This window comes from Thamnophis elegans, chromosome 7 (genome assembly GCF_009769535.1).
Source record: "Thamnophis elegans isolate rThaEle1 chromosome 7, rThaEle1.pri, whole genome shotgun sequence".
Classification (NCBI taxonomy): Eukaryota; Metazoa; Chordata; class Lepidosauria; order Squamata; family Colubridae; genus Thamnophis; species Thamnophis elegans.
Window position 1 is genome coordinate 9,231,575 of NC_045547.1, and position 24,994 is coordinate 9,256,568.

Sequence of the window (24,994 nt, forward strand, 5' to 3'; positions counted from 1 at the left end):
CAGCCACTTGAAACAGGATTATATAGGGGATATACTCTCTTTAATCTTAAAACGGGGGGAGAGGCAAGGGAGGGGGAAGAGAATGAGAAAGGGGAAAAATTAGAATAGAATGGATTAGGATGGAAGAGAACACAATAGAACAGAACAACAGGAGTTGGAAGGTCTTCTAGTCCAACCCCCTGCTTAGGCAGGAAACCCTACACCATTTCAGACAAATGGTTATCCAACATCTTCAAAACTTCCAGTGTTGGAGCATTCACAATTTCTGGAGGCAGGTTGTTCCACTGATTAATTGTTCTAACTGTCAGGAAATTCCTCCTCAGTTCTGAGTTGCTTCCCTCCTTGATTAGTTTCCACCAATTGCTTCTTGTTCTACCCTCAAGTGCCTTGGAAAATAGTTTGACTCCCCCTTCTTTGTGGCAACCCCTGAGATATTGGAACACTGCTATCATGTCTCCCCTAGTCCTTCTTTTCATTAAACTAGACATACCCAGTTCCTGCAACCGTTCCTCATATGTTTTAGCATCCAATCCCCTAATCATCTTTGTTGCTCTTCTCTGCACTCTTTCTAGAGTATCCACATCTTTTCTACATCGTGGCGACCAAAACTGAATGCAGTATTTCATGTATGGCCTTACCAAGGCATAATAAAGTGGTATTAACGCTTCACGTGATCTTGATTCTATCTCCCTGTTTATGTCGCCTAGGACTGTGCTGGCTTTTTTGGCAGCCGCTGCACACGGCTGGCTCATATTTGAAAGGAAATTAAAGATGGCTCGAATTCTCCAGTGACATTTGACAGCTCTATATCTTCTTATCATCTGGAGATGATTCTAAAGTCTGGGGATTCAGAATTGGCATCAGAGCCAAGCTGTTATTGAACTTTGAACAAGGAATTCTGTCAATTCTCACTGAAACAGAAATATCTGTAATATCTGGAGAACATCCTCCACAATGCTTATGTCCCTCACTTCTGTTCCCTGCAATGTTTCATACTCCCCTTAACCAATCTGGGCTGATCCGGGAATGGGTTTGTAAGTCTCTGAATGCTTTGCGCCTGGACCATGTCTGGAACACCAGAAACTACTTCCTGTTCTGCAAGATTTACTTCTGGAAAATTACAGACTCAGGACGATCAAGGGAAGTCGAGGGAAACGAGACAAACGCAACGCCAGGACGGATTTCTCTCCAAACCAGAAGAGAGGAATTATAAGAGTTTGAGGCTAATTTAGCATGTAATGAGAATCAACACAAGCCGAAAGATTAGTGCAATTTTCATGGAAGAAGACTGGCACTCGGTCAGTTCCTATTGTCCAAATACCAAAAAGCTAAAGCTAAACATCTAAAGAGAATCGGGGAAAGGGTTGTCACATTTAGAGAATAAATGTTATTCTCAGATTCGGACCTGGCTGGATTTGGTAAAGCAGAGGAAAAACCGGAAAAGGCTCGGGGGCCTGTTTTGCATCCTTGTTTTAGTATTCCAAATGCTTCTTGATGTAATTGAATTGTTGTTTCTGCCTCTATTAATACATATGCAAATGAGCTAGGGCTGCAGCTGCACCGTATTAATCATATGTGTGCTTCTGCTTCTGCCTGTCTGCCCCGTAGGCTTAGGGGTCGGGAAGGGAAGGGAGAGTTAAGGAAAGGCAGGCATTTTAAGCTGCAAGGAAGCTCACTCATGCTGACAGAGGTCTGCTCAGTATATACAGCATGTGGAGCCAAAGGAAAGAGAAGCCAATCAGGTTCTTCGTTTCCCTACAAGACTTCCTTCTTACTAGTGGACCAAGTTCACCCAAGATGCTAAATCTTCAGCTTGGGTTATTGAAGTAAAACTCTTGGGTTCATTCTATTATGCCTGTTTTTTCTCTCACTCTCAGCAATGTTAAGCTCTGTGGACTTCAACTCCCAGAATTCCCCAGCCAGGATTCTGGGAGTCAAAGTCCACGCAGCCTATTCTCGCCAAGGTTGAGAAATACTAGTAGTCCTCAACCTACAACCACAACCGAGCCCAAAAATTTAGGTTGCTAAGTGAGAAATGTGTGAAGTGAGTTTTGCCCCATGTGATGATTTTTCTTGCCACCTTCGTTAAGTGAATCCCTGCAGTTGCTTAAATTAGTAACACGTTTGTGAAGGGAACACGGATTCCCCCACTGACTTTGCTTGTCAGGAGGTCACCAAAGGGGATCAGGTGACCCGGGACAATGTGACCGTCATAAAGAAGGACCACTTGCCAAGCATCTGAATGTAAATCACATGACCAGGGGGATGCGGGGATGGCCATAAGTGTGAAAAATAGTCATGTCACTTTTTAAAGTGCCATTGTAACTTTGAAGGGTAACTAAGCAAACTGTTATAAGTCAAGATAATGATAATAGGTATAAATAGATGATAGATAAATAAATGATAGATAGATAGATAGATAGATAGATAGATAGATAGATAGACAGACAGACAGACAGACAGACAGACAGACAGAGACAGACAGGATAGATAGATAGATAGATAGATAGATAGATAGATGGATATAGATGATAGATAGATAAATGATAGATAGATAGATAGATGATAGAGATAGATAGATAGATAAATAGATAGATAATGATAGATAGATAAATATTAGATAGATAGATAGATAGATAGATAGATAGATAGATAGAGATAGATAGATAAATGTTAGATAGATAAATAGATAGATAGATGATAGATAGATAGATAGATATAGATGATAGATAGATAAATGATAGATAGATGATAGATAAATGATAGATAGATAGATAGATAGATAGATAGATAGATAGATAGATAGATAGATAGATAGATAGAGATAGATAGATAGATAGATAGATAGATAGATAGATAGATAGATAGATAGATAGATAAATGTTAGACAGACAGACAGACAGACAGACAGACAGAATACTACAGGGGTAGTATTCACTTACTTTCCCTACCAGTTTGCAAACGTGAGTAGGTGCGCAGGTTGCCGCGCATGCGCTTTGGCTTGAAACCGTGTCTAAATAGGATGGCATAGAGCCAGGGTGAGTGGGCGGGTCCACCGCGATTTCCACTACCAGTTCAGGTGAACCGGTCTGAACCGGCTGAATACCACCTCTGGATAGACAGACAGACAGACTCAACCATTTTAATTTTTAAAATTAAAATAATAATTTTCAAAAGGTATAACAGGAAGCACTGCATTTAAAGGTAGCAAGGAAAAAGTTGGGAGACACCGTCCCACGGTTGCTCACAACATGCGGAGACCAGAGCTGGGATTTCCACCTGCGGCATCCATCATGAATTACAAAACACTATTTAAATCTAGCATTGGATATTGATTTGATTTCTGCCTAGCATTTCGTATTACGCAGAGAAGAGTCCATATTTTGCTCCAACAATCTTAGTGGCTGCAAAATTGAATGTATGTCCTTGTTCACTACAGTGTGAGGCTACCGAGGAGTTGGGGTTTCCGCGTCTGACCGTTCTAGCTTGTGTTATTGCAATCTGGTGCTCAGCTTCCTATCGGTCTGTCCCACATTAGGCATCGCATGTAACTGCCCAGACTGACAGAGGTGGTATTCAGCTGGTTCGAACCGGTTCGCCTGAATTGCGGAAATCGCGGGTGGGCCCATCCATCTGCCCCGGCTTTATGCTGTCTTATTTAGGCATGTTTTTTTTAGGCCGGGCGCATGCGCAGAAGGCGCATGCATGAGCAAAGCACATGCTTGGAAGGCCGAACGCATATGCGCGAAGCGAGCGTGCGGCGAACCAAAATGTGAAAGCCACTGCTGCCTCCTAATATGTGCTTTTGAAGAACATGTTATCTCAATGTGTAGTTTTGCCACTAGAAATTTAGGTAAATATTATCCTAATGAAGACCTCCAAGGAGGATTCAAACTAATCTTTCTCTGCCATGGAATTTCATCTGAGTGGGTGGAGAATGAGACTGCTGGAAAAACCAAATGGATTTGCAAGTCTAATTTAGTAGCTTCCCAATTCTTGAATCTGTATGGATTCCAAAATTTACATCCAGCAAATCTTTTATATACAAATAAGGGTTAAACTCAGAGACAACGCCAGCTCGATTATGCAGGTAATGGAGAAGAGCTGCCAATCCTTTGTTCTTGAAATATTTCTTCGGAGAAGTTAAGTTTAAACTCACAACTTTAAGTAATTGAATAAAGCGATGTCATTCAAAAGCATTAGAGGCATAGCTGAGTAAATCATTTAATAGTAGGGTCCGTTCACTCTGAAGCACAGGTATTAGGGTACAGCACATATACAATCCTTTCCACACCTGTTTGTATGTGAATTGAAGGTGGCCTGTTTTTATTTCACTAATCTGTTCATTGTACAATTTTCCTAAGTAGAAATTATTCTCACGTGATGCTCAAAAAAGCTTTAAGGAACTGTATAACTTCCCACCTCTCTTTACTTTTGCTTTTGAAGACTATCTGTCCCTCTGTTTCTGTCTCTGTCTGTCTGCCTGTCTGTCCATCTGATCTATCTATCTATCTATCTATCTATCTATCTATCTATCTATCTATCTATCTATCTATCTATCTATCTATCTATCTATCTCCATCCATTCATCCATCTATCTATCTCTTGTTAGCTATCTAGCTATCTAGTTATCTTATCTGCCTGCCTGCCTGCCTGCCTGCCTACCTACCTATCATCTATCTATCTATCTATCTATCTATCTATCTATCTATCTATCTATCTATCTATCTATCTATCTATCTCCATCCATTCATCCATCTATCTATCTCTTGTTAGCTATCTAGCTATCTAGCTATATAGTTATCTTATCTGCCTGCCTGCCTGCCTGCCTGCCTACCTACCTATCATCCATCCATCCATGCATCCATGCATCCATCCATCCATCCATCCATCCATCCATCCATCCATCCATCCATCCATCCATCCATCCATCCATCCATCCATCTATCTATCTATCTATCTATCTATCTATCTATCTATCCATCCGATAAATGTTGTGAGTAAATATATTCATTGTTAATGTGTGTGTATCAGAAATGGGAGCTAGTGTGCAGGGCTTCTGTGAATGCGTAGAACCTTCTGTGCATGTGCAGAGTGCCCGTGATGATTTCTGGGCGGAGCCTCCAGCCGCCACCACTACCAGTTCGCATGAAGTCCACCTCTGGGGTGTATATAACGACAATTGAGCCCAAAATTTAGGTTGCTAAGTTGAGTTTTGCCCCATTTTACAGCCTTTCTTGCCACAATGGTTAAGTGAATCATTGCAGTTGTTAAGTTAATAACATGGTTGTTAAGTGAATCTGGCTTCCTCATTGATTTTGCTTGACCGAAGGTCACAAATGGGGATCACATAACCCCAGGACACTGCAACCGACATAAATACACGGCAGTTGCCAAGCATGCAAATTTTGATCACATGGCCCACAAGGATGCTGCAGCAGTTGTAAGTGTGAAAAACGGTCGTAACGTAAGTCCCCCCCCCCCTCCCAAATGCCTTTGTAACTTTGAATGGCCACTAAACAAAATAATCTTTTTGTTGAAGATCAGGGACAAATACATCTCCGCTAACACAACAATGTGATGGCATTTCATTCGGAAAAATAGACGACTGGCAATCATCGCTTTTGTAAATCAGAGAATGAGACACGAGGTGCAGGCGAGCGGGAATATTAGGCACAGGAGAAAGCAGATTCTCATGCGCGCAGCTGCAGCGAGGTGGAAAACGTCAATTTTGACCATTAATAATATCTTATTTAACTACACCTAAAAGTGGGAAATGCCTGCAAGCTTCTCCCCCCCCTCCCCGCGCCCCACTCTCTCCTCAGCTGCTGTTTATGGGCATGGATCCATTAGCAGCAATAGAAAGTGCATCTATTCCTACAGCTGGGGAACTGGCCTTTGATCTCCAGCAATCTCCTATAAAATGGGCCGTTTTGGCTGCTCCTTGGGTAGAACAGGTGGCGAACGAATCGGGTAGCCAAACGCACCTAAATTTAGCATCGGCGATAAATGGGGAGTGCGGTGCCCAATCTAGGTTAATATTATATGCTTCGAGACCAATTTAAGGGGGCTAGCCAATGGGAAGTATTCATATTATGCTGCCTTATTAACTCTCTATCATTATCATCTTTAGCATTTGTGATGTCCGTCAAGAAATGCGCATATTAATATTGAAGGAATCTAGTGAGCTAATGGCTGATGGAGGCTTGCCATCTTTGGCAAGGCTGCGACGTGAATCGTTACAGCAGGAGCGTTTAGCTCCCATTTTCAGTTTATCTCGCCCAGATGTTTCTTCTCAAAAGTGCAAGCGCGGTTTGGTTTTTGATTTCTCCACCACCACCACTGACCGTACTGATAGAGGGTGAGGGGTACCTCAGCAGAGTGATCAAGCCGCACATTAATGAACTTCCCGCCCCTCCCCGTAGACTAAAACATTTAGAAGGAGCAGGTAAAGCAGCAGAAAACAAAGAGAAAGAAAATCTATCCACTCAGATTCAAGATGCAACCGATATTTACTTGTTTGTATTCTACTTAGAAAAATTGCAATATGTTCTTTTCTCACCTATGGCCTAGCACTGATTTTCAACTCTGTGTAAATGATTTTCATCTTTTATATATATATATATATATATATATATATATATATATATATATATATATATATATATATATATATATATATATAACTTTTCGGATCCTGCCCTTCTACAGGAGTTTCCAATTTTCAGGTCCAAAGTGATTCAATCTCCACATTTATCCCACACGCAATAAACCTTCACCCCAGTGTAGGGAGCTTGTTCGCGACAAGCAAGTCAGAAAATACACACGACAAATTTCTCCACGATTTGCATTTATGTTTCAAAGGTTGTTTATTTTTCTAAAAGGAAATTGGATTTTCTTGTCTTCTTTGAAAACATGCAGCTTCTCATCCCCCACCTCAAAAAAGCTTCTTCGGTTTAGAAGCTTCAAAACTGAAAAGAAAGCTTCTGGGATGAGAAATGAAATGGTTTCAAAGAAAATATCAAGAACATTCAGTTGGCTTTTGGAAAAAAAAACACAATTGGGACTACCTTGTCCTAGACCAGGAGAGTCAAACTCAAGGCCTGGAGACCCAATCTGGCCCAGGGGGTGGTTAGATCTGGCCCATGGGGGCACCCTGGAAATAGCAAAGGACCAGCCTGTGGTGCCTCTGCCAGCAAAAATGGAATTTGGGATGGTCGCGTATGGTTCTCCCAACCCTGGCAGAGGGTTGCAGGAGGCCGTCGCAGCCGAAAACGGAGCTCGGGAACCTGTTTTCACTTGCAAAGCACTCAGGCCACCACAAGTGATGTTGAGCCGGCCGTGCCCACCCTGGCCACCCCCCTAAGGGGCCCGACTCCCCCCCCCTAAGGTCAAACACAACCCTGAATGAAATCAAGTTTGACACTCCTGTCCTACATCATTGAGAACCTCTAGACCAGGGGTCTCCAACCTTGGCAACTTTAAAGTCTGCGGACTTCAACTCCCAGAATTTCTCAGCCAGCAAAGCTGGCTGAGAAATTCTGGGAACTAAAGTCCACAACTCTTAAAGTTGCCAAGGTTGGAGACCCCTACTCTAGACGATCTGCATTTATGTATTCTTTGGGTCCCTGATAAGAATCAGTGGATGCCTGTAAAAATTTGCCAGCATTATCAATGTTACGTCTCTTGAAATCTCCTCCTACATGGGTTGCCAAACCTTTTGAGCACCTCGGGCCAATTCCGCGGAGAGAGGTTTTTCCGCAGATCAAAGGGGACGGGGTTTTGTGCGCTGCCTGCATCCCACGAATGGGGCTTGGCTTGTTTGCACACCCCGGTTTCTGGCATGCTGTGGACTGGTGCTGGTGCATGGCCTGGAGGTTGAGGCCCCCTGTCCTAGAACCTCTGTTTAATCAGTCATAACTGAGATGGTCTACAATACTGTAACAGCCCTGCCTGTTGTAATCAACTGATCAGTCTGAGTTAAACAGCCCCAAAGAAGGATCAGGTGTACAATAGTTTGTGAGGTATTGTAGAGAGGGCTGGATTTCAAGGCCAAAATCCAGAAAGAGTACGCTAAATGTTTTCTCTGGTTGGAAGAAGGGACATCAAAACAATTGCTGAGGATAATGGCAAAAGGGAAATAGACTTAAACACTGGAAGTCTTCAAGAAGATGTTGGATAGCCATTTGTCTGAAATGGTATAAGGTTACCTCCCAAAGACCAATTCGATCGCACAGGCTTGGCCTTCTCCGGGTTCCATCTGCCAGCCAATGCCGGCTGGCGACTCTCCGGGGGAGAGCCTTCTCTGTTGCTGCTCCAGCCCTCTGGAACGAGCTCCCCGTTCTGGGAGAAGGCTTTACGGGCCTTCTGTAAAGCTACCAAGTCCTGGCTACTCTGGCAAGCTGGGGGCTGTTAAAGCACCCAGCCCTGTTTTAACTGTGATTGTTGTAGATTTTAAAATTGTTTGTATTGCCTTATTTATTCCCTCCCCTGTTTATTGTGAGCCGCCCGGAGTCCTTCGGGAGTGGGCAGCATACAAAACCAATAAACCTAACCTAACCTAGTCAGCGGGTTGGACTAGAAGGCCTCCAAGGTGCCTTCTGGGAATTCTGGGAGTTGAAGTCCACAGACTTTAAAGTAGCCAAGGTTGGAGACCCCTGGTCTAGAGGTTCTCATTGATGTAGGACAGGAGTGTCAAACTTGATTTCCTTCAGGGTTGTGTTTGACCTTCGTGGGGGAGGCGGGTGTGGGGGGTGGCAAGGGTGAGCATGGCCAGCTCAACATCACTTGTGGTGGCCTGAGTGCTTTGCAAGTGAAAACAGGTTTCCGAGCTCTGTTTTCGGCTGCGACGGCCTCCTGCAACCCTCTGCCAGGAAAAACGGAGCTTGGGAGAACCATACGCGACCATCCCAAGTTCCGTTTTTGCTGGCAGAGGCACCACAGGCTGGTCCTTTGCTATTTCCAGGGTGCCCCACGGGCCAGATCTAAGCACCCCCTAGCATCCCAAAGGTATCCAGTTGGCTACTGTAAGCAAAAAAATACTCAAGAGGTGGTATTCGGCCGGTTTGGACTAGTTTGCCCGAACCGGTAGCGGAAATTGCTGATGGCCCCGCCCACTTGCCCCGGCTCTATGTCATCCCATTTAGAATAGAATAGAATAGAATAGACACTTTTTTAAGCCAAAGCACATGCAGGGAAGGCTGAGTGCATGCATAGATGGGGGGCGTCTGGGCGAAGCAAGTGCAAGCACATGCTCACATCTGCGCACCGGTAGGGAAGGGAAGTGAACGCCACCCCTGAAAATACTGAACTTAAATGAGCCTTGGTTTTGGCTTTGACTGAATCATGGTTTAATCCAGGAAGCCATGTCCGCCTTAACTTTTTACTTCTTTCATTTTTTTTTAAATAACAGGATTCCAAACTCAGGCATGTCTCTAATGATCAATACTGGTTTTTCTTCTACTTCAAAAAAAGTTTTTATTAGGATAAAGTTTACTTCTCCGTTATTTTTACTAGATATATGTACTGACTTTACAGTGGTAGAGACTAACTTGATTCTGCACCTAATAACGGCAGCAAGACTGTTGGTGGCGCAATACTGGAAGAAGGAAGACTTGCCTACAATTCAAGAATGGACATTGAAAGTCACAAACTTAGCCGAGATGGCTAAAATATCGGCATATCTTAAAGATCACTCAAATGAGAGATATAAACGAGACTGGAAAAAATGGATTGACTATATACAAAATAAATACGGGACCAAGAAATTCCAGTTAGCCTATGCTTAAGATCAGAAATGATTTAAATTGTTTAAAGTTAGTTCAGCAAGAAGAAGCTAAGGTCAATGTAGAATGTCATTAATTTCTTTATTTCTTTTTTCTCAATAGATTTTAGACTGTGTTTGTTAAAAATCCATACCGTGTACGGGTTCTGGGAAGTCGGGGGGGGGAAGGAGGAGGGGGGTAGGGGGGGTGGAGGGAGGGAGGGGCATACAAAAAAAATTGTACTTCGATGTTTTAATGATTGAGGAATGATGAAATATTTGTGTTTTAAAAGAAATAAAACCTTTGAAAACAAAAAAAAAGTTTTTATTTTCTCTTATCACAAGATAGTGTTTATCCCCTAGTTGGTCGCACGCTTCGCTACTAAAGTGACAAGACTTTATGGGTTCTCGGTAACAGTTTTAAGCCCAGGAACCAAAACTAATCTGGTAGCACCTCGGATGAGCAATTAACAAAGATAGCGAGGAGCTCCTGTTTTATCTATCCCAAATGAAAGTTCAAATATGGAAGGTATGAATGCCAACTCCCCGAACACCGCAATTATATTCAGCCTAGAGTAGCCACTGCGGCAAACAAGGGAGAAGGCTTTAATGTACCAGCTCATCCAGTCATTAGCCTCTCAGCAGGCAGTGCCAATGAGGGCAACCAATTAGCACTAACTGTGACAGGTAGGACCCCACACTGGGAGGCTCCTGGAGAGAAGAAGGGCTTCAAAACACATGTCCTCTCAAAGCAAGGTTGGCAGGGAGTATGTGTCAGCCTCCGCGACATTGTCACTGCGGCTTTTTTATCCCTTTCCCGCAAAACCCCTGCTCTGCTGCTGCTACTTTCAGAGCATAAAGGTTTGGGAAGGATTAAAGAGGAGTGCCAGGGGGAAAAAATAATAGAGAGAGGAAGGAGGGAGGAACAGATAGAAAGAAAAGCATTGTTCTGGGATTTTCAAGGAAGAATGGAGGGGGGCGATCAGTGAAATTGGTAAAACTGTGATCTGGCTTTCTGCAAAGGATGGGGTGGGGTGGGGTGGGGGTATCGACTCTTTTTGCAGTCCTGTGCGAGTTGGAAAGAAGGGCCTGCAATCATCACACCTACAGCAGTCGTGCCTTGCGACAAGTTGGCCAAATGGACAACTGCATCCCGCAAAACCCCCCACCCTATATAAGAGCCGTGGTGGAGCGGTGGTTAGAAGGCAGTATTGCAAGCTGACTCTGCCCACTGTCAGGAGTTCGATCCTAACCGGCTCAAGGTTCACTCAGCTTTCCATTCTCCCGAGGTTGGTAAAATGAGGACTCGGGTTCTTGGGGGGTGGGCAATAGGCTGACTCTGTAAACCGCTTAGAGAGGGTTCTAAAAGCGCTATGAAGCGGTATATAAGTCTAAGTGCCAAGTGGGAAGGAGGGAGGGAGGGAGGGAAGGAGGGTGGAAGGAAAGAAGGAAGGAAGGAAGGAGGGGGCAAGGGGCTGACTCTGTAAACCACTTAGAGAGGGCTCTAAAAGCGCTATGAAGTGGTATATAAGTCTAAGTGCCAAGTGGGAAGGAGGGAGGGAGGGAGGGAAGGAGGGTGGAAGGAAAGAAGGAAGGAAGGAAGGAAGGAAGGAAGGAAGGAGGGGGCAATGGGCTGACTCTGTAAACCGCTTAGAGAGGGCTCTAAAAGCGCTATGAAGCGGTATATAAGTCTAAGTGCTGTGGGAAGGAGGGAGGGAGTGAGGGAAGGAGGGTGGAAGGAAAGAAGGAAGGAAGGAAGGAGGGGGCAAGGGGCTGACTCTGTAAACCGCTTAGAGAGGGCTCTAAAAGCGCTATGAAGCGGTATATAAGTCTAAGTGCCAAGTGGGAAGGAGGGAGGGAGGGAGGGAAGGAGGGTGGAAGGAAAAAAGGAAGGAAGGAAGGAGGGGGCAATGGGCTGACTCTGTAAACCGCTTAGAGAGGGCTCTAAAAGTGCTATGAAGTGGTATATAAGTCTAAGTGCTGTGGGAAGGAGGGAGGGAGGGAGGGAAGGAGGGTGGAAGGAAAGAAGGAAGGAAGGAAGGAGGGGGCAATGGGATGACTCTGTAAACCGCTTAGAGAGGGCTCTAAAAGCGCTATGAAGCGGTATATAAGTCTAAGTGCTGTGGGAAGGAGGGAGGGAGGGAGGGAAGGAGGGTGGAAGGAAAGAAGGAAGGAAGGAAGGAGGGGGCAAGGGGCTGACTCTGTAAACCGCTTAGAGAGGGCTCTAAAAGCGCTATGAAGCGGTATATAAGTCTAAGTGCCAAGTGGGAAGGAGGGAGGGAGGGAGGGAAGGAGGGTGGAAGGAAAGAAGGAAGGAAGGAAGGAAGGAGGGGGCAAGGGGCTGACTCTGTAAACCGCTTAGAGAGGGCTCTAAAAGCGCTATGAAGCGGTATATAAGTCTAAGTGCTATGGGAAGGACGGAGGGAGGAAGGAAGGGGCAAGAGGCTGACTCTGTAAACCGCCTAGAGAGGGCTCTAAAAGCGCTATGAAGCGGTATATAAGTCTAAGTGCCAAGTGGGAAGGAGGGAGGGAGGGAGGGAAGGAGGGTGGAAGGAAAAAAAGGAAGGAAGGAAGGAGGGGGGCAATGGGCTGACTCTGTAAACCGCTTAGAGAGGGCTCTAAAAGTGCTATGAAGTGGTATATAAGTCTAAGTGCTGTGGGAAGGAGGGAGGGAGGGAGGGAAGGAGGGTGGAAGGAAAGAAGGAAGGAAGGAAGGAGGGGGCAATGGGATGACTCTGTAAACCGCTTAGAGAGGGCTCTAAAAGCGCTATGAAGCGGTATATAAGTCTAAGTGCTGTGGGAAGGAGGGAGGGAGGGAGGGAAGGAGGGTGGAGGAAAGAAGGAAGGAAGGAAGGAGGGGGCAAGGGGCTGACTCTGTAAACTGCTTAGAGAGGGCTCTAAAAGCGCTATGAAGCGGTATATAAGTCTAAGTGCCAAGTGGGAAGGAGGGAGGGAGGGAGGGAAGGAGGGTGGAAGGAAAGAAGGAAGGAAGGAAGGAAGGAGGGGGCAAGGGGCTGACTCTGTAAACCGCTTAGAGAGGGCTCTAAAAGCGCTATGAAGCGGTATATAAGTCTAAGTGCTATGGGAAGGACGGAGGGAGGAAGGAAGGGGCAAGAGGCTGACTCTGTAAACCGCCTAGAGAGGGCTCTAAAAGCGCTATGAAGCAGTATATAAGTCTAAGTGCTAAGTGGGAAGGAGGGAGGGAGGGAGGGAAGGAGGGTGGAAGGAAAAAAGGAAGGAAGGAAGGAGGGGGCAATGGGCTGACTCTGTAAACCGCTTAGAGAGGGCTCTAAAAGTGCTATGAAGTGGTATATAAGTCTAAGTGCTGTGGGAAGGAGGGAGGGAGGGAGGGAAGGAGGGTGGAAGGAAAGAAGGAAGGAAGGAAGGAAGGAGGGGGCAATGGGCTGACTCTGTAAACCGCTTAGAGAGGGCTCTAAAAGCGCTATGAAGTGGTATATAAGTCTAAGTGCTGTGGGAAGGAGGGAGGGAGGGAGGGAAGGAGGGTGGAAGGAAAGAAGGAAGGAAGGAAGGAGGGGGCAAGGGGCTGACTCTGTAAACCGCTTAGAGAGGGCTCTAAAAGCGCTATGAAGCGGTATATAAGTCTAAGTGCCAAGTGGGAAGGAGGGAGGGAGGGAGGGAAGGAGGGTGGAAGGAAAGAAGGAAGGAAGGAAGGAGGGGGGCAAGGGGCTGACTCTGTAAACCGCTTAGAGAGGGCTCTAAAAAGCGCTATGAAGCGGTATATAAGTCTAAGTGCTATGGGAAGGACGGAGGGAGGAAGGAAGGGGCAAGAGGCTGACTCTGTAAACCGCCTAGAGAGGGCTCTAAAAGCGCTATGAAGCAGTATATAAGTCTAAGTGCTAAGTGGGAAGGAGGGAGGGAGGGAGGGAAGGAGGGTGGAAGGAAAAAAGGAAGGAAGGAAGGAGGGGGCAATGGGCTGACTCTGTAAACCGCTTAGAGAGGGCTCTAAAAGTGCTATGAAGTGGTATATAAGTCTAAGTGCTGTGGGAAGGAGGGAGGGAGGGAGGGAAGGAGGGTGGAAGGAAAGAAGGAAGGAAGGAAGGAAGGAGGGGGCAATGGGCTGACTCTGTAAACCGCTTAGAGAGGGCTCTAAAAGCGCTATGAAGTGGTATATAAGTCTAAGTGCTGTGGGAAGGAGGGAGGGAGGGAGGGAAGGAGGGTGGAAGGAAAGAAGGAAGGAAGGAAGGAGGGGGCAAGGGGCTGACTCTGTAAACCGCTTAGAGAGGGCTCTAAAAGCGCTATGAAGCGGTATATAAGTCTAAGTGCCAAGTGGGAAGGAGGGAGGGAGGGAGGGAAGGAGGGTGGAAGGAAAGAAGGAAGGAAGGAAGGAGGGGGCAAGGGGCTGACTCTGTAAACCGCTTAGAGAGGGCTCTAAAAGCGCTATGAAGCGGTATATAAGTCTAAGTGCTATGGGAAGGACGGAGGGAGGAAGGAAGGGGCAAGAGGCTGACTCTGTAAACCGCCTAGAGAGGGCTCTAAAAGCGCTATGAAGCAGTATATAAGTCTAAGTGCTAAGTGGGAAGGAGGGAGGGAGGAAGGAAAGAAGGAAGGAAGGAAGGAAGGGGGTGACTCTGTAAACCGCTTAGAGAGGGCTCTAAAAGTGCTATGAAGCAGTATATAAGTCTAAGTGCTAAGTGGGAAGGAGGGAGGGAGGGAGGGAGGAAGGAAGGAAGGAAGGAAGGAGGGGAGGAAGGAAGGAAGGAAGGAAGGAAGGAAGGAAGGAGGGGGCAAGAGGCTGACTCTAAACCGCTTAGAGAGGGCTGTAAAACACTGTGAAGCGCTATATAAGTCTAAGTGCTATTGCTATTGACCTCAGCTGTGTCAAGGAGCAGAGGTTGTCCAAAGCAGAAATGAAGATCCTCCTGCTCATCATCACCCATTCTACAGGTAGTCCTCGACTTATAACAGTTCACTTAGTGACTGTTTGAGGTCACAACAACACTGAAACAGTGAGATTTTTCACACTTACGACCATGGCAGCATCCCCATGAGCACATGTTCCTAATTCAGACGCTTGGCAACTGACTCATATTTATGACGGTTGCCCCTTTTTCTGACCCTCGGACGAGCAAAGTCAATGGGGAAGCCAGATTCACTTAACAACTGTGCTACTAATTTAAAACAGTGATTGACTTTATAACTGTGGCAAGAAAGATTGCAAATGGGGCAAAGCTCACTTAACAATGGTCTCGCTTAGCAACACAAAATTTGGGCTCAGTTGTGGTCATAGGTTGAGGACTACCTGTGTTCCCATGACAACAGTTGGGTCTAATGTTACCCATGAATGTCTTTGTTTACTTCTTTCATTTATATCCTATATTTCTACATTTTTACAGTTCTATACAGTTCTACAGAGGAATGATTGAGACTGTCATCTGCACCTCTATAATCATCTGGTTTGGTTCTGTAACCCAACAAGACAGACACGGATTTCAGAGGAGAATTAGAACTGCAGAAAAAACAGTTGCTACCAACCTGCCTTCCATTGAGGATCTGTATACTGCACAAGTCAAAAAGAGGGCTGTGAAAATATCTACAGACCCCTCACATCCTGGACATAAATTGTTTCAACTCCTACCCTTAAAATAACGTTATAGGGCACTACACACCAGAACAACTAACACAAGGACAGTTTTTCCCCGAATGCCCTCGCTCTGCTAAACAACTAATTCCCTCACCACTGTCAAACTATTCACCAAGTCTGCATTACTATGACTATTAGTCTTCTCATCCTTCCTATCACCCTTTGTTACTTGTATCCTAACAATTTATATTGATATTGATTGCTTCCTGATTGCTTATTTGTACCCTATGACTATCATTAAGTGTTGCACCTTATGATTCTTGATGAAGCTTATCTTTTTATGCATACTGAGAGCATCTGCACCAAAGACAAATTTCTTGTGTGTCCAATCACACTTGGCCAATAAAGAATTCTATTTCTAATTCTAATTCTATTTTTAGTGGCTTGAGGTCCCATTGGTTGATTGGGCTATATATGCTTGTCTGTTCAGCTGCAATCCTTTTCTTTCTACAACAACTCATAGAGATGCTTCACTCAACCAGAGTGAGGAAAACAAGATGTAATGCATTAACAAGTCAAAGAGATTTCTGGTTCACATTTATTTTAAATGGGAAAAGATGTAGGACAGCTTTTCATCTGACTGTTGCTTCTAGCAATCACAGAAACAAGGTTGAACAGCTTGGAATTCTGCACTTATTGCTGAACTATAGGTCCCAGCATCCACACAATGCTAACGAGATTAAGAATTGGGAGTAAAATGATGCTTAAGAAATACATTTATTTCTTGGAGTGCTGCTTAGCTATTGCTACACTAAATACTTATTTTAGACTAATTTGCAACTAGATTGTCAACCAGAGGAGCCAACCTACTTGAATAGGTTTTCCTAGGACAATATTTGTTTATTTTTTATTCATTTTATATGGCTACCCATCTCATAATAGCAAGGTTGGACAGCTGATATCAGCATTTATGTATGTATGTATGTATGTATGTATGTATGTATGTATGTATGTATATATGTATGTATGTATGTATGTATGTATCAGTGGTGGGTTTCAAATTTTTTTGGGAACCTACTCTGTGGGTGTGGCCTCCTTTGTGGGAGTGGCTTGCTGGCCATGTGACCTGGTGGGAGTGGCTTGCCAGCCATGTGTTGTTGTTCTTTCTTTCTTTCTTTCTTTCTTTCTTTCTTTCTTTCTTTCTTTCTTTCCTTCCTTCCTTCTTTTTCTTTCTCTCTCTCTCTCTCTTTCCTTTCTTTTGTCTCTCTGTTCCTTTTTTTCTTTTTTTCTTTCATCTCTCTTTCACTCTTTTTCTTCTTTTTTCTTTTTTTTCTTTCTTTTTTTCTTTCTTTCTTTCTCTTTCTCTCTCTCTCTGTGTCAGTCTGTCTCTCTCTCTCTCTCTCTCTGGGTCTGTGTGTGGGGCAGTTGGTGGGTTTCAAAAAATTTTGGAACCTCTTCTGTAGGTGTGGCCTGCTTTCCGGGTCCACTGGTGGAACCTCTTCTAACCGGTTCAGTAGATTTGACGAACCGGTTCTACTGAATAGGTGCGAACTGGTAGGAACCCACCTCTGGTATGTATGTATATATTGACATATGGCATCTACAGAGGCTATGCAGTCACTGATATACAGATTTAATTTAAATAAAGCGTCAGCAAATGTGTGTGTTTGTGTGTGCGTGGATTCACTTAAGGACTGCATGTTTCACTTAACAACTGTAATGATTAGCTGTGGTGTGGCAAAAAGGCCCTAAAATGGGGAGGAAACTCACTTAACAACTGTTCTGCTTAGCAGTGGAAATTATGGGCTCAATTGTGGTTGCAGGTTGAGGATTACTTGTACTTCAGAGGGGACATTTGACAAAAAAATGCCCATTTCGTTTGTCCACCAGATGACACTTTTTTAAATCAACAGGACCTGCATGATGATCTTTTGACTTTTATCTGTCTTGAACCTCCTTCTCCAAGAAGCTGTTATTCCCTGCCCAGTTCACCTTTATCACTTCATTACAGGCAGGAAGATCCTTTTTAATGCTTGCACTTCAAATTTCTATAATAATTCCAGTTACTGCCAAGAATCCAGCCTTCACTTAACCCTTGCTCATTTTGTCTGCTGAAAAAAAAAAAAAACCTTTCCACATACAGTGTCACATAGTTATTCTGGCAATTATAGGTCTTATTTACAATAAGTCATTTTATTGATTTAAATATAATTCTATATTAAGGGAGCAAAATGCTATAATCATGCATAAGAAATGGACAGACAACATAAGACGATAGAGAACAGCAATCACACAAAAGCAGGGTATTTCCTATAGGAGGGGTGTCAAACTCACATCGTCAGGGTGGCGTCGGGAGTTTCCCTCCCTTCGCTAAACTGGGTGAGGGCGGGCCAGCATGTGACCATCCAGCCCGCGGACAGCGAATTTGACACCTCTGTCCTATAGGATTGAAAACCTGAGAGGGGCCTGTTGGCTGGGGAATTCTGGGAGTCGCATGTTTGCGCGTCTCCCACGTGTGTGCACGTCTCTTGCATGAGCCCTGCCCAGAGGTGGTATTCAGCAGGTTCTGACCAGTTCTGGAGAACCGGTAGCAGAAATTTTGAGTAGTTTGGAGAACCGGCAAATACCACCTCTGGCTGGCCCCGCCCCCATCTATTCTTTGCCTCCCGAGTCCCAGCTGATCAGGAGGGAATGGGGATTTTGCAGTATCCTTCTCCTGCCATGCCCACAAAACTATGCGCAAAGAACAGGTAGTAAAAATGTTTGAATCCAACCACTGGCCCCACCCCCTGCCCATGCGTGGCACAGTCCCGAAAACCAGCTGGCCGGTGGGAGGTACATGTGCATGCGCAGTGGAACTGAGGTGGAGAGAGGGCTTGCATGCCCGCAGAGAGGGTTCTGCAAGCCACCTGTGGCATGTGTGCGACAGATTCGCCATTACGAGCTTAGCACATAAAGAGAGAAAATTAAGATTGCTGTGATCTGATTAAGTGCAGAATTGAGGATTTCTAATTGAGAACTGCTGTTACCTTTAAAACAGGCTGGCGGTCGTATTAAGTTAACTGTAATCTGAAAGAAGGAAGAATCACCTAACCGTGGCCCACTGAGTTGCACAATAAGGAATAAGCAGCTATTGTAGCCCGTACTTTCCAAAAAGGTCATAAATTGCTTGAACGATCTACGCTCAAAAAGTTGTTCTTCAAAAGCCTTTTAGGCTGAATGCAATATCTAATTTGCCAAAAGCTGCTCACTGATTCTCCTATGCTTTAGAGCTCAGCTGCTGCTTAAGATTAAGCCCCCTTTGCTCTTGATGGCATCAACACAATTAAACAAATGTTGAACGGGCCTTAAGGAAACATCACTGTTTGCCGAGTCCCAGAATCCCGATTTAGATCTGCTCTTCTCCCCTGATTTGGGGAAGGATGATAAGTTATACTTTGCATGCGCGTTTTCTTCAAGAGGCAACTGGAATTTCTGGTTTTGCTTTGAAGATGTTTCGCTTCTCATCCAAGAAGCTTGCTCAGAGAAGCGAAACTTCTTCAAAGCAAAACCGGAAAGTCCAGTTGCCTCTTGGGGCGGGGGGGGGAAGCACCTTTGGGACATGATAAAGCCCTTCATGGTATTGGACCTGGGTACTTGAGAGACCGCCTGCTGCCAATTACCTCCCAAAGACCCATTAGATCACACAGGGTTGGCCTCCTCCGGGTTCCGTCTATCAGCCAATGCCATCTGGCTACTATCCGGGGGAGGGCCTTCTCTGTGGCAGCGCCGACCCTTTGGAATGAACTCCCTGCAGAGATTCGGACCCTCACCTCTCTCCAGGCCTTCTGAAAAGCCGTTAAAACCTGGCTGTGTCGGCAGGCCTGGGGTTGATGAGTTCCCTTCCCCTCTCGATTTGTGTGTCTGTTGGTTATTTTAAATGCTTGTATTTGTAGTTCTTGTGTTTCCCTTCCCCTCTTGGGTTTGTAAGCCGCCCTGAGTCCCGCTGGGAATAGGGCGGCATATAAATAAAACAAAACCTGAAACCTGAAACCTGACCTGGAGACTGAGAATCTCCGTAGACATTTTGCACTTAGTAGATCTCACAATTGCAAACATCTTTAGCTGGTAGCAGGTAGTGGAAAATAATAATACTACGGTAGAGAACCAGATAACTTAAACAGCTGGAATCACAACACTACAGAATATTGGATAAAAGAGACAACTGATCTTATCTAAGGCACACATCTTTTTAATACCTCTAGAAATTCGCTCGTAACTTTTGTTCTACGCATGAAAGTGATTGTATCAAGGTCTTTCAGATCATGTCAAGATGCAGAACAGAGTAACAGTTATTTCGGAGCTTCAGAAAATTCTTGTAAGGAACATAGACCAATGAAGGCTCAATCATCCAGGCTAAAAGAGTTCAAAGCAGTGGTGGGATCCAGCCAGTTCGCACCTATTCAGGAGAACCGGTTGGTAACTTTCTAAGCAGTTCGGAGAACTGGTTGTTGGAAGAAATCTCCTTTTGGTTTTTTCCACTTTACAGGGCTAATCCTGTAAGGAAGGCAGGAAGGAAACATTCTGGTGTTGTTTCTAGCCTCATCTTTATTGCCCTGCTTACAGAAACTGACTCTCCAGTTAACCCTTATTACCATTGTAACAACTAAGGCGAAGTGCCCATCGACCTGAGTGACATTGACTTGGCCACGCCCACATGATCACATGACCACCGAGCCCCGCCTACCCAGTTGGTCATTAGGGCCGAGAACTGGTTGATAAATTATTTGAATCCCACCACTGGTTCAAAAGTTGAATCATGGCCACTGGACCACACTTCGTTAGTCGTGAGATGTTTCGTTCCTTATCCAAGCAGTTTCATCAGTCAGTCAGAGCAAAACTGGCTAAGCCGAGAGTCATTGGGATGTACGAACTCTTGCCATACCAACTTCAGGGGTTTCTCCCCAAAATGGCTTGCAATAAGGGTCTTATAAGAAACTTTTGCAATTAGTAAGAAACGACTAATTTGGAGACACTGAGTGGTTTGGCATAGCGAAAGGATGCATATAGTCTCCATAGAATAACAGAGTTGGAAGGGACCTTGGAGGTCTACTAGTCCAACCCCCTGCTTAGGCAGCAAACTCTACACTACTTCAGACAAATGGATATCTAATATCTTCTTTAAAAATGTCCAGTGTTGGATCACTCATGGCAAGTTGTTTCTACTGATTAATTGTTCTATCAGGAAACTTCTCCTTAGTTCTAGGTTACTTCTCTCCTTGATTAGTTTCCACCCATTGTTTTTGGCCTACCTTCAGATGGTTTGGAGAATAGCTTGGCTCTCTCCTTTTTGGGGCAGCCCTTGAGATATTGGAACACTGCTATCATGTCTCCCCTAGTCCTTCTTTTCATTAAACTAGACATATCCAGTTTCAGCAACTGTTCTTTATATGTTTTAGCCTCCAGTTCCCTAATCCTCTTTGTTGCTCTTCTCTGCACTCTTTCTAGAGTCATAACATCTTTTTTACATCATGGCAATCAAAACTGGATGCAGTATTCCAAGTGTGGCCTTACCAAGGTATTATAAAGTGGTATTAACACTTCACGTGATCTTGATTCTATCCCTCTGTTTATGCAGCCTAGAACTGTGTTGGCTTTTTTGGCAGCTGCTGCACAGGGCTGCCTCATATTTAAATGGTTGTCCACTAGGACTCCAAGATCCCTCTCACAGTTACTACTGTTGAGCAGGTACCACCTATACTGTACCTGTGCATTTCGTTTTTCTTGCCTAAATGTAGAACCTTACCTTTTTTCACCCTTGAATTTCATTTTGTTATATAGTGCCCAATGTTCAAGTTTGTCAATATCCTTCTGTATCTTAAGCCTGTCTTTTGGAGTATTGGCAATCATGCCAGCTTGGTGTCATCTGCAAATCTGATGAGTTCCCCAACTGTCCTCTCATCCAGGTCATTGAGGAAGATGTTGAAGAGTACTGGGCCTAAAACAGAGCCTTGGGGTACTCCACTGCATACTTCCCTCCACGAAGATGCAGTTCCATTGAACTGCATCTTACACATTGAGTGTGGTTGGTCAGCCAGTTACGAATGCATCTCGTGGGTTATGCTGTCCATACTACATTTCCTCTACTTATCTAGTAGAAGGTTATGGTCTACTTTATCAAATGTGTTGATAACATTCAATGTGTTGATAAAAGTTCAACATGTCTGTTGAATGTTGTAAAGAACGGGAGGGAGGGATGGAATGGCAGATGGAATCAAGTTGGAGGCCTGAACGCTAACAATCTGAGATGAGAAGATGACACCACGTGGTTAGTCGAAGTAGACAAGAATTAGAGAGCTCATCAGAAAGCAAAAGGGAAAGGGATAAGAAAAACCCGGATTAACGATAAATATTAACGTAATGACAATCAGTATGCTTGGTGAACTTGCAGTTGTCTCTGAAGAAGCAAAGGTGGCAGACAGTTTTATGTTCTTGCACTGAAGAAGAGGGTAAAGAGGAACAATGCATATGAGGAGTAAACAGATTAATCCTAGAGAAGAAGGCAATATGTCATACTCAGCCTGGCACAACTGCAAATTTAGGCTCTCTAGTTTCTCAACCCCTTGTTCTGGATTTGATTTACTAAATGGCAGACATTTAGACATGGGTCAACCAGTGTAATACTTACTGGTAGTCAAGAATGAGCCAACTACAAACAAGCCCTCTGCCTGCTGAAGCATACAGCCATCAAAACCTATTTAGATGCCATTACTCCAATATTTACATTCTAGCGTCTCTCCTTCCACTTTTCTTTGTTTAATGCATATTTGATAGCTTTCCGTCAAGGTCATAAAGGTAACTGGATTTTATTAACTGAACAGTTCATTTCTAAGAACGGCTGGTTCCCCAGCTTCATTCCCAACCATGAAAATTTAGGCAAAAAAAACCCCCAAAAACACGGATAAGGATATTTTTAGGACAAGAAAGATCAGAAACTGGTATAAGGTCTTTCCTGGGGTAAAGTGTTCCTGTGAAATTTGGCTATTGTAAAAAAGAAGAAGAGAAAGAAGGTAGATTTGTTCACATTCTGAATCGGAGGATGGTTACAAGGAGGTGTCATGAATTAGCAAAAGAGCCAGATATTCAATGCCTGGCTAAATAAAAGAGGATCTTGAGATGATCAAGGGGGAAAAAAATGTTGGGCATATGCAGTAATATAAGCAGATGATGACATTTATTATGTTTGGCAAGATTGAGGACACATGTTCTGACCTAGGCTTCCTGAGAGCATGAAGCAAACTCCTTGTCACTGTGAATTCTGCTCATTCACATCCAGCAAAGTCTTTCCAGGTAGGATTTTATAGTCACAGACCTTATCTGTCTTGGAGAGCTGCCAGGCTGATATCTGCAAAACTTGGCAAGGAGTCTCGGAGAGTCACAAATCAATTGAGCGAACTAATTGTCTCCTGCAAACTCCATTCCCCTTTCGCTCCTCTTTTATTTCCTCTGGGAGGAGCCATTCACCATCCACCTGTGGCCTTACTCCCAAGTCGATCCCTGTTCTTTAGCTGTTCCCTTCGTCTGGTAACCCTGCACATGCGCACACTAGAAAACAGGCTCCAACTGTTCGTCTGCCTCATTGATGTCGGACTCTGAAGGCAGCTGATAACTGGCATACGGCCCTGGTCCTCTCTCTGCCTCCAACACAGAGCCTTCATCAGAGCCTTCCCCAGTCTCCAGGACTGGCCCATGTCCTACCCAACCTCCTCACTGTCCGAAACTGCTGCCAGCTCTACTGGCTACTGGCAGGCCACAACAACACAAGAAAGGGAAGACAACAAGAAAATGGAATCCAAAGGACAATTAGAATGTCCTTGAAAGGAAATACCAAGTATTATTTGGGGACAGGGTCAAAACAACAACGACATGTCTATTTGTTCACCAGGAGTTGAGTCATAGCACTTAGGTCATTAACTTGGAAGTTTATGGCTTTTCTCTCCCACCAATAAAAAATAAAGAATCATTTATTGCTGTAGATTCACCCTATCTGTCGATTCTCCAAGAAAGTAAAGGAGGCTCCAGCTCTCACATCCATCTACCCACGAGATAGCCATAACTTTGCCATTGAGATATCTTGCAGGGTGAAGCAAGGTTTCTACTGGCCAATGTGACAAACCTAGGACTAAGGAGGTGATTCTTCCCCTCTTAGAAATTCAGGGAAGAAGAATGCTCTGTGTAACGATGGGCATGTGGAGAACACTTAATATTATAAGCTCAGCATAGCACTGGAGAGTGACCCGTGCTTTTACCACCACCCAAAAGTTCAACCCTGATTTGAATAGAATATCAACCATCATCTCATAGAATCATAGAATTATCATACAGGGGAGATGGGTGGCATAAAAATCGAATGCATTAATAGAATCATAAAGCTGGAAGGGACCTTGGAGGTCTTCTGGTCCAACCCCATGTCCAAGGCAGGAGTCCTTATATCATCCCAGACAAATTGTTGTCTAATCTTTTCTTGAAGACCTCCAGAATCCACAATTCCAGGATGCAAGAAGTTCCATCAATTAACCGTCCAAGAAATTCCTCATTTTCAGGTTGCATCTCCTCCCATTGAGCTTCTGTCTATTGCTTCTTGCCCTGTCTTCAGGTGTTATGGATCATGAACTAATGCCTTCTTCCCTGTGGCATCCCTTCAAGCATTGGAAGACTGCTATCGTATCTCCCCTAAACCTTTTCTTTCTTAGGCCCAACATACCTAGGTCCCTTAACTATGATTCATACAATTTAGCCTCTTATCATCTTGTTGCTCTTCTTTGCACTCTTTCTAAGGTCTCAGCATCTAGTGCACCGCTAGAATTCCAACTAACCAGGTGCTTTACCTATAACAAAGAGTTTTGTCTCTGCTTATCATCATTCCAAAGTCCCTAAGGTAGGGCATTTAATTTGCTACCAGTTATGGACTACAACTGGCAATTCCTGGTCACATTTTCAAAAACTAGAAATTCTGAATATTACAGTCCCAGAACACTTGGAAGATCCATCATGGAAGGCTACAGGCTGAAGGCATGTGATGGAACCATCTTGCTAAAGCTAAGAAAACTCTGTTCCAATGGGTGGGAGTTCATTATGGAATTCTGCCCGTGCCATTATTAGAAGTAAGGAGTTGTCTGTCTATCTGTCCGTCTGTCTGCCTGTCCGTCCATCCGTCCATCCATCCATCCATCCATCCATCCATCCATCCATCTATGTCTCTGTCTGTGTGTCTGTCTTTCTATCTATCTATCCATCCATCCATCCATCCATCCATCCATCCCAGTGGTTCCCAAACTTGGCAACTTTAAGACTTGTGGACTTCAACTCCCAGAATTGGAGCAGAGCTGGCTGGAGAATTCTGGGAGTTGAAGTCCACAAGTCTTAAAGTTGCCAAGTTTGGGAACCACTGATCTATCTGAAAAAAATCTGAGATATAACCATTATAGCTCTTGACCAATCTCTTACAACAATTTCTTTAATTATTCTCGCACAAACAAATGCTTCTTTTGGTTCCTCTGGTTTTCTCTGCTCCCAAGTTTTGAAAGGGTAGCAACTGTTTTCTCTACACTTTCCAAGTTTGTATGATTCAACCATCCTGCAAAAGCTAAGACAATGGAGGTCTGGCCAATGGTGGCAGTTCATTTTGATATTGTACCCATGCTGGTGTG

General features: G+C 44.4%; 1 protein-coding gene across 9 annotated transcripts in view; it reads right to left on the reverse strand.

Moving 5' to 3' along the window:
- Window positions 1-24,994, reverse strand: part of SOX5 (SRY-box transcription factor 5) — a 640,060-nt gene that overhangs the window by 127,680 nt on the left and 487,386 nt on the right. The gene's annotated exons all lie outside the window — the stretch shown is intronic.